Raw genomic sequence first — 10,664 nt, 5'->3', positions numbered from 1 at the left:
CGTGTTAGTTTGGCATAAAATGTAAAATGTTTTTTTCACAGTTCGACTCTTTCATGAAACCTGTCAGGCGGTCATTCCTCTGCCCGGCCTCCGTCTCAGAATGTCTGTCCTTCAGACTCCAATCCGCAGGAAAGCTCCCCACGTTTTACCGGGAGCACCCGCACAGACAGACACCAAGAATTCTGAGGCGTTTTTTTTTTTCATACCCGTTTTCCGTAAAACTCCGCCTCCTGCGCTATGATTGGGCAGTTGTCCATACACTTTCTTCAGTTTTATACATATTAATAAATGTAAAACAGATGACGTTCAACACACTTTGAAAATATTTATTTCTATCTGTGTATAAAATATATCATTTTTATTTTTTGTGTAAATAACTGTGTGTGTGTGTGTGTGTGTGTGTGTGTGTGTGTGTGTGTGTGTGTGTGTGTGTGTGTGTGTGTGTGTACGTCCATGCAAAATAGACTTCTGACAAACTGAAATGTCCAAAATGGTAAGACATTACTGTGGGCTGCTGTTCATGAGGCTACATAACCCTACATAACTGTTTATGAATGCTCATTACAAGAGGCATCATCTGTCATAAAGGCTACTTTAGCTGACTTTGATCAAAATTGGCAAATGTAAATCGAATGACGAATGTTGAAACAAGCATTTATAAACATTTATGTAGAGTTATGTCAATTGTCATGACAACCTTGTGTATCATGTTGCCTCATGACCAGCGCCCTACAGTAAAGTCTTACCAAATACATTATTGTGTGCAAACAATAATCAAAATTTACAGGTGAGGATTCTGATGGTCTAAGCCAGGGGTGCACCACTCGGTGTCTGGTGTCCGGCACAGTTTGATGATTTTCCTGCTCAACCACAGCTGATTACACTCATCTGTTACTTGTCAGGTTTAGGGGGTGTGTTTGAGAAGGGAAACCTCAGCACTGTGCTGGACACCGGCCCTCCACGTCCGGAGCTGTGCACCTCTTGTCTAAGCACTCAACGATTTTAAATAGTTTTGGTCCAAAAATATGCCGGAAAATCTTTAGTCATCACGGATCATTAATGTGTCAATCGGGGGTTTCTGTGTTTTTCACATATCAAAAAGTGCAAAATCACAAATTACAATATGTATTAAATTAATTAAAACACGGCTGTAGTTTAATGAAAATAACTGATAGAAATCGGTGCCGAATAGCCACAACAAGTCTATACAAGATGTGCAGCACGGAGTAGCACAGAGCAATTCATTGAGGTTGAACTAACTAGCCAATCATTGCGCAGGACGCGAACACTGCAAGCCAATCCGAGCGCAGAAGAGGCGGGGCTTCTATGAAAACGGGTATGGAGTGGAACGAAAACCCGAGTCGTGCTCTGATTGGCTGCTTGCTCCTCGTCATTCCAGGCTGCAGGAGGATGAAGGGGCTGTAGTGTTCAGTGTGGAGAGCGCATATGCAGCCGGGGAGCCGAGAGAATTAATACTGAACAAACACACGAAAAGAGACGCTATGCAGGACAGAAACGCGGCTCTGACGACGCGGACTGTCTGAGGGAGCCGCTCGCTCAGCGCGGTCTCAGCCACGCGTTCTGTGTTGGGACTTGTGGGGGGATGACAAGACGAAGACGAACGAGAGAGGAATTTTAATGACTGCGTTCTGGGGGTTTTGTGAATGAGGTTCCTTTCATGTTGACGCGGTTCTGGTGCAAGTTTGCGCGCCGCTGCCGGAGCAGGCTGGCTGAACGCTGACGGAGAGAACAGAATGATCTGTTGGCCCTGCTGACTTAATTTTTGTTCTTGGCTCTCTCTCTCTCTCTCTCTCGCTCGCTCTCTCTCTCTCTCCCCCATCCACTCTGTCGCCCAGCCGCGCGCTCCGCTCCGTCTGTGTGTGTGGATGTGAGGGAGTGAGAGTGTGAGGGAAGTTGAGGAGAACTCCTCCGTCATGTCTGTCTCTCTCTCTCTAGCCGGATCTGCTCGGCCTGCTGCTGGTGGTGGGCTGTGGGTTCTGGGGTTGTGGAGCTCTGCGCGCGGCGGCTGCTGCTCCTTCTTTTATGAGCTCCACCGTTGCTGAGATTTGGGCTGCTCGCCGTCTCGAGCCGACCAGTGCTGAAGTCCGTCTGTCCGTCCGTCCGTCCGCGCTGTTGGAGAACGATCTGCCAGAGAGGAGCGCGTCAGCTGGCGAGGTAAGCGCGAAGACCCCCAGCCCTCTAGCCCCAAGACACCCAGAGCTTTATGTGCGGTGAAAGACGGTACCAGCTCCTGTTTTTGCACCATTTCTTCTGGCATGAGTGACAGAAACATTATTACGCCCCAGTACTTTTTATTATAGCTAATAGTTGACGTTCCTGCACAGTTCTGCATCATAAGTCACAGTAATGTCAGTACGTCTACACAGCTTTACATCTTTTGCATCACTTGTTTTTTGCACACTTTCTGCTTGTTGTGCACCTTTTTTGCATCTTTTTCTGGCATGAGTGACAGAAACACCTCTATTATGCCTAAATAGCTCATTGTTTTCATTTGTCTTTGCTGCTTTTTAAAGAACTGTGGAAAGATGAGTGATTTTCTAGTTTGGTTTTTACATAAGTGTTTTTATGATTATTATGGTTTTATAGCTTTATGTGCAGCGCAGCTGATATTCCTGCACAGTTTTGCATCAACATCAGCTAAATGTCTGCACTGTGGTGCATCACTAATTTACAGAAATGTCAGTACACAATTTTGCTTCTTTTACATCACGTTTGCACACTCTCTGCAAATTTTGCACCATTTAGGCATCTTTGTGATCTTTGTGATGCCTAAATACAGCGTCTATTGATTTGCAGCTTTTTGAGTAATGTTTGAAATATGAGTGGCATCTGTGTTTTTTTTAAATATTTTTCATTATAAATATTTAGATTTTACAGCTTTATGTGGAGTATAGCTGATGTTTCTTCACAGTTTTGCAGAAACAACAGCTGTACGTCTTTGCACCCTTTGTTTTCACAGACTTTGTATTGCATCTGTTGCTTCTTTGCAGCTTTTTCTGGAGTGAGTGGCAGAAAACTCACTCATGCCTGAACATTCTTCTGCGTTGTTTTTCTTACTTCATTGCTTGGGCTGGTTTTTGGGGACTGATTGAAATGTCAGCCATGGCTGCACAAGTTTTGCACCTTTTTGCAGACTTTTACTGTTAAAACGATCATTTTGCAGCTTAAAGCAGAGAGATGTCTACACAGTTTTGTTCAACGACACTCAGAAACGAAACACATATTAAAGGCAACGCATTCCTGTTATACAAAAAAGATATATACTCCTACATTCCTGTTATAGAAGTGAGAACATTTCTTATAGGTTGGATTTGCGCACTAAATAGCCCGTCAGATAATAGAGGACACTTAGAAACTATTGCAGTTTTAGCTGATTTATAATAATGGATTTTGTCTAAATAAGCAAAGGAAAATATGCAGTGGTCCCATATGACCTAACTCACTGTCACAGCATACTGTCCTATATAGCCTAATGTCCCATAGTACCTGACCCTGCGCTGTATTTGAAAGCAGCGCTATGGTGAACATACAGCAAAGCATGCAGATGATATAATCTACCGAACAAATGTTCAGTGCCACATACACTGCTTAAAGAGACAGGGTTAACAAATGATGCAATTACGGAAACTTGCAGTTCTCCCTAAACATGTTCATTCATTGTTCAACAAAGTTCAAAACGAGACTTTCATTCATTGTTGAGTGTTGCTGCAGTAAATAAGAAAGTGAAAAACTGCAAATGGGTGGTAGAATATGTTTCAGACAGGCTGTACGTTTTGTAACGTATCTAGTTCTGCATACAGTGCGGATGCTCTAAAGACAACACAGAAGCACGTGGCGGCTTTAGCTTGAGGGATTTTGCCTTCTGGATTTTGAGTAAATCCCTAAAATAACTATTGAACTGGCCAGATTTCAGAAATGGAAAGCCAATCAGATGGCTTTTGAAAGGGGGTCCCTGCGGTTGCTATGCCACGGTTTACTTATTTCAGCCAGACTGTAATGAGCATTGAGAGACAGCTTGCAATTTCTTTGAAGTTCAAGCTCAAATTGGTCAGAACAGGGTCAAGTACTTATCATGAAGGGCTATAATTTTGTAATAGACCCTTATGATGCAATTTGGCAAGTCTGAACTTTCTTTAAACACATCACTATACTCCTTTCGTTCTGTCTCTGAGAATGGACGCCGAAAGCTGCCTGCTCTCTAAGGAGTTTATTTGTAGCTGAAGAATTTAACGAACGTCCTATTTTTCTGTGACCTTATTTCCGTCCTGAGGTTGTCATGTGTCCACTGAGCTATTTTTACATAACCTTTGATGATTGAATGGACTCATCTTTGGCTGTTAAGGTGAAATGTGCCAGCAGTTGTGCTTTTGTGAATCTGTGAATTTATGGCGGTTTAACATGTTACTGTGGTAACAGCTTCAAGTGGTGGTAAAAAACACCAAATCTACCATTTGTTGCTGGAAAAAAAATTGATTCATTGATTTATTTCATGCAAATGATAGACACTAGAGTTCCTACATAAACATAACTGAACCTTTAAACATTGGGTGGTATGATGTCTGACATTATGATGCACCAAACATAGAAGAGTTTGATAATGCAAATTAATCATTAATTGTGACCTCACAAATGTGTCTTGTGAACACAAGACCAATCACAATCACACGTGTTTCTGGAGGAGTTGAATTCCAGTCATTTGCATGATCCAGCGGATCCAAAGCGTCTGCACAGTGTTGTCAGACAGTCTCTGTTTTAGGTTATCTGAATAGCCATTAAGTTGCAGATGGGTATTAAATTTCTCGAGTAAGCCATACATGACCTCACCCACAGGCTGCTCATATACACAGTGGATGTGTCCGAAGCTGTGGGATGTTGGTCGTAATGGCTTCAGCTGGAGCAGCTGATGAAGCTGTTGTTGGGCTGGTTGTTGCAGGGACTCCTCTTTTCTCCTGATGATGTTCATTTGTGTGCTGCATCGGGGTTTTTGCTCCAGCACCATATTCACTGTGGTGCTGACTACACTCAGTCCTGACACTGTCCCATTATAGAGCCCTCAGTGGGACCACTTCATCCACTCACAAACACACACGCACAAAGGCATATATTTTTTCCAGAAGTTTCTAATTAGGGATCGACTCAGATTAGTAAAATGCATCTCAAAATTGGTTAAATTTAACTACATTTGTTTAGCCCAATACATGTCTTGCTAGAATCTCAGAGCTAAGGGACAGACTGGGTTTTGTTGCTCCAAGTAAGCAAGAACTGCTTACATTGACAGGAAGGGGCCATTGAACTGACATATAAAATGACCAACCACAGACTGTTGCGTTTTTATGACTTATAAGAGTAAAAGACTATTAAAAGCAGCGCTACAACAAAAACGAACCTGCATGAAACAAATTCCCATTTGCAAATACATGAAGATATCTTATTAATTTAAGGTGTAATAATATGTCATTGCCACAATGCATTGTGATATCACAATGTAAAACTTTGATAACGGGAAATATAGAGATACATGACCATGCGGTTTGGAGAATGGACATTCTATTAACCGTGTCATAAGTCTCCAGCGGTCTGCCCAAAGTGAGGTCTTTTAGCATGTACATAACTGTTCTAAAATGTGATTATTGTGCAGCATCAGCTCTGTTTTTAGCAGGACGCTATGTAGAATCAATTAGATACAAATAAGATCACATCATGAATCTTGTGGTAATTGTTCTTTTATTAATTTGTTTTTTTCAATTCCATTTCTTATTTTTACCACTACCCCTTGTTTTCAAGTGTCACTTTGCCCCTTGAAACTGAGTTACAAGGGATATTGGTTGAAATTTACAACCCTCAAATAAAAAAGGAACATCACTTCATTAACAGGCTATTAGCGGTGCTCTGTAGGCAACCCTGCCAGTCTGCAGTGACAGAGGAGGGTAAAGTTCAGTAACCTCGCTGCTGGGCTTTATTTAAATTTAGGGATTAATTTGGGAAGGGGCCACGCAGAACGGAGGGTTAATGGCTAAGAGGTAGGGGCAGGATGTGAAATGAGATTGGGCCTATATGACTTCTGATACTATTATTCACTATACCTGGCAATTGTGATGTGTTTTAAGTTACCGTCATAAAGAGATAATCATGAGAAGCCAACCATGGGTACAGCCATGTTTGTTTACATGGACATGAATCACTGCGTTCTGGAGATGAGGACAGCAATGTTTTACTGACATTATGTGGTGACATGGGTGGGTTATCCTCTGTTAATAATACACACTTAGTATGTTCTTCTGGGGTTCTTTAGTAAAAACAATGGCTCTGTTTAGAGCCAAGTTCTGTCTAGAACCATTTTATGCTTAAATGGGTCTTTGCATGGTGAATTAGTTATTCAGATTAAAGGAGAATGTGTTATATATGATTAAACCTAGCGCCAAGTAGGGTTCTTCTATTATTATGGTATCAAGAACGCTTTTTGGTGCCGTTATTTTCAAGAATGCACTGTGTAGAATCACATGTAACACATTCTCCATCAATCAGAAGAAGCATTTCACCAGGGAAAGAACCATTTAAGCATACAAGGATTCTATATAGAGCTCATGGTTACTAAAGAACCCCTGAAAAACCTTCTTTTTCAAGTTTTCAGCATTAACACCACTTACTTTTGAGTTTGAGGTAACGACTCTTGTGGCCGTTTGCGTTAGGCTAACTGAGTTCAACTTTGCCTGCTGCATACTGTGTGTCTGACACACGCCACAGAGCACAAAATACCAACAGGACAAATTAGACCAGCTTTTTTCAAGCCAGAAGAGCCCACTGAGCTGGCTGACAAAGCGGAACATTTCCTGGGCACAGCTAATGAAGACTAAAGGCAGGTTTCACTTACATTGATTATGACTAATGTGTGTTACCATGTTTTGGCTGCATATTTTTGGGATACACTGCATGTTATGAGAAGACAAATCAGCAGACAGATTTACTGAATAGGTCAAACATCCTAAACACAGTGTTTGAATCTCACCGTTAGGACTGTACTATCCAGAGACCAGCCACGTCAGATCCGACTATTGGGACTGTACTTGTGAAAGAGGTAATGCAGTTACATTGTTTGTTAAGCTTTTAAGCGGTCAGCACCGCACTCCAGCACACCTCCTGCCCCCTGCTCTTGTGTCGTTAGTAATGACTATTGTCATCATTTGTTTTAAGTATTGTGAGAATACTATATCATGAACACACTATCATGAATCATGGGCTGAATAGATAATTACACCGTTATTTCTTAGTGACTGCTTCAAATAAAAAAAGTCCAGAATAACTTTTATAGAAAAACTGCACTAAAAAAACAGGGCGTAGAGCAGACGATCTAGTTAATGTGCATATGCTCATGTCAACAGCTTACTCCAATGTTATAGATTGGATTGAAGATATTATCAGAGAAAATTGATGAAGAGACCTGGATTTTTACTTAGTATTCTTTTCCTGCCGCACATGTATATACCCTTAATCTGACTTCTTTAGCTTTTCTATATCTGTCTACATGCACAAACAGTAAGATGAAGAATAATAAACACTAAATGCTCATTTCAACATTACAACTGCAAAATGACAATGAACAGGACCATATTATGTGCAGAGAAGGACATGTAACCTCCTAAATAGATGCTGACGAGTGTTAAAAGAAAACTGCAGCAAGAAGTTTGAATTTTGCTGTGATTCTTTAGTGATTTATTAATGAGTTGCTAAGCAGTGTTAGAGATGAACGTTGTGTATGTAGAAATAAATCTGATTCTGGGTCACTCATGTAGACCCAGTGTTTCTCATTATCAGGCTACAGAAATGCTTGTAAATATGTGTTGCGTGAGTTATTGCCAAAATCACTTTTTCTGAGGTTATTTGATTATTTTATATATGTTCTGTTCTGTGTTCTGTTTTTTTTTTTCAAATGTACCCGTTCCAGTGCCTGGCTGTCTTTTGAATTCTCTGGTGATGGGAATAAGAGAGGCTGTCTCTCTTTTATCTCAATGAGAATTTTGAATGGCGCATAGCTGAGCTGGGATACAAACCTCTAAACTCAGAGCAGTATGACATAGTTGTGTGCAAAAGTTTGAACACCCTGTTTTGTTGATTTTCTAAGTGACAAATCCTCTACAGAGAGCACACTCTGGGATTTTCTGCTAATTGTAATGCAAAATCTCTATTTATTTACTGAGGTTGGCATATTGAAATAAAAGAATATAGAACATAAAATATAAAATGGACTGTAACTTTTGCGCAAGCCATATTATGAGTGTGTGTGTGTGTGTATGTGGTTTTTTTACACAATATATTAAGTACAGCAAATAAACAGTAAGTGTGCATTAACATGTGCAGATGTGTTCTCTGTAGAGAATCTGTTTTCGTATTTTCACTCACAACAAAACATCATTTGGCCAGTAGTGCCCAACCTTTTGTATGCGACTGTACCTCTGCACTACTAAGCAGTGGCTCAGTTCGGATTGGTATATCAGTTTATCGGTTTAATCTGTATGCTGACAGTTAAAACCATAACAATCCAGGTTTATTTCATATTAATTATTCAGTAACTACAGGGACATTGCAATGCAAACTAATGGTCCTGTTCTTAGGTTATAGAATCTGCATTATGGCTTGTTAGAGGTTAAAGAGAATAAAGATCATCTTTATTTTCATTTGGGAAGAGCGTAATAAATATTTACTGACAACGTTGGATATGTTGCAAGTAGAAATAGAAAAGTAAAAATCATCTGCATATGTACTCATCACATTTATTCTATATTACTAAGGAATTGTATTGTCTCATATGTAATATTTGAAACATTGAAAAGAATAGTTCTCTTGCAAATTGAAATCACATCATACTATCGCCAAGCCTGAGATCTAAACCTGTGCTAAGCAGTTCACTGCTTTTACTGCATGTACCCTCGCAAAAGAAGCATGGCATTATGGAAACGAAGAATGTCTAAAGTGTTTTGTGCTTTTCGAAACTTCTCTCCACCCTAAGATTTCATCCTCAAGCCTTGAATGAGCTTTCCTTCACCTCACCTTTTCAAGCACCAGCTCATTAGCATCAACACTCCCTTCCTCTCCAACTAGCGTACACATTCCATTCGTCACTTGCTTTTTTTCCCTCCCTGCATTTCCCCCCAGGATTCTTCCTTCCTTCCTCACTGTCAGTTTCTCAATGTGTTTACTTATCTCCTCACTGCTGTGGATAAGACCTTGAATCTCCGTCACTGCAGAGCATAAGATATAAGCAATAAAGGAAGCAATTGTATCTAAATAAATTCTGTGCAGGAGCAGTAGATGCAGGCATTTTAATCTCGCTGTGCCCCAACATGAGTCACGCAGCGGAGTGAGGAGTCAAGGTAAGACTCTGTGAGCATTCCAGTGCATGACTCAGTCTTATCAAAACACTTTACAAGAGCTTTGCTGCAAAACTCTCAAGGGTAGATATACATTCTTTGGAGGTGTTTTCAGTCTGTTTGAAGAAATCGCTTGACAGCGTTCCTCTGTGCTATCTGAGACCTGTTGGCCAGGCTTTTCACGGGCATGTTTATATAAGTTCTTATTCCATAAACTAACATGCAAGGGCATGAGCTTCTTTTAAGTGTATATTCTTACTGAAGTCTTCTTAGTTAAGAAAATTAACACTACAACAATACAGTTTAGAGTTGCATGTTGCCACTGTCCGAAGAAAACCATTTCCATTTTTGTTAATTTTTGTTTTTCTACATCATTTCAACACACTGGCTGTGTGTTTCACACGTTATGTGAAAATTTCATAATGAATGGACCAAAGGTCTAAAATAACCTCTAAAAACTTCTTTTCATTAACTTACATTGAAAGAGAGCCTCCTATTAGTTTACCATTTTTTTTCTTTGGACACCGACGATATAGAACTTAACACTTACTATTGGCTGTTTCATATGGATGCATAATGATACTGATTTCATATCTATAATGGCAGATGTTTACTGTAAAAATATATTGAAATTGGACAAGTGTTTAGATTTCCAAACTGATATTTGATGATGTATTTAGCACTCTCTGGAAGAGCATATTTGGTTGTGCTGCATTTGTAACCCTCTACAAAATAAATGATAGATTTCTACATAATTTCTATGCAGGTGGATTTCTTTCCAGTTTCTGTATTTTTTTTAAATACTTATGTATCAGCACCGGTATCTGCATCAGCATATGTGTACATGCAAAAAGTTGGAGATCAGCATCGGCACAGAGTTCCCATATCAGTGCATCGCTAGTGTTTCTTGATGTTGTAAATCAGCATTATGCTCACATTAAACTTCCTCCCCACCTTGTTCTTATATCTAAATCTTTGACAGACTGTAACTTCAGTCACTGGTTTATCTCCTGTATCTTTCCTCTGTATAATCTCAGTGCCTGTCTTTAATCTTCCTTGTCCAGTTGCATCATAAATCTACTGTCAGATATACCCCAGAGGAGTCTTGGTGCTCTTAGTGTTTCTTCTTTATGCTTCCTCTTGTTCTCCTTTCGAGTCTTGGTTCCTCTCAGTAGCTCTTCCTCATTCTTTTAGGGAGTATTTCTTTGCGAGTCTGGGTTCTTTTCAGTGGTTCTTCCTTAAGGTCTTATGGTGTTTCTTTTTGTGAGTTCTTGGTTT

General features: G+C 40.1%; 1 protein-coding gene across 1 annotated transcript in view; it reads left to right on the top strand.

Annotated features, from left to right (window-relative positions):
- The first annotated feature begins 1,411 nt into the window (after window positions 1–1,411).
- The window catches only part of LOC108425356 (LARGE xylosyl- and glucuronyltransferase 1-like), a 73,447-nt gene continuing 64,194 nt past the window's right edge, over window positions 1,412–10,664 (top strand). The window contains exon 1 of the mRNA XM_017693947.2: window positions 1,412–2,175. The gene's annotated coding sequence lies outside the window, so the exon portion shown is untranslated. The remainder of the gene's footprint in view (window positions 2,176–10,664) is intronic.

Source organism: Pygocentrus nattereri, chromosome 1 (genome assembly GCF_015220715.1).
Source record: "Pygocentrus nattereri isolate fPygNat1 chromosome 1, fPygNat1.pri, whole genome shotgun sequence".
In the NCBI taxonomy this organism is placed as follows: Eukaryota; Metazoa; Chordata; class Actinopteri; order Characiformes; family Serrasalmidae; genus Pygocentrus; species Pygocentrus nattereri.
The sequence above is the reverse complement of the archived record's forward strand: the minus strand, read 5'-3'. Positions and strand labels throughout refer to the sequence as shown.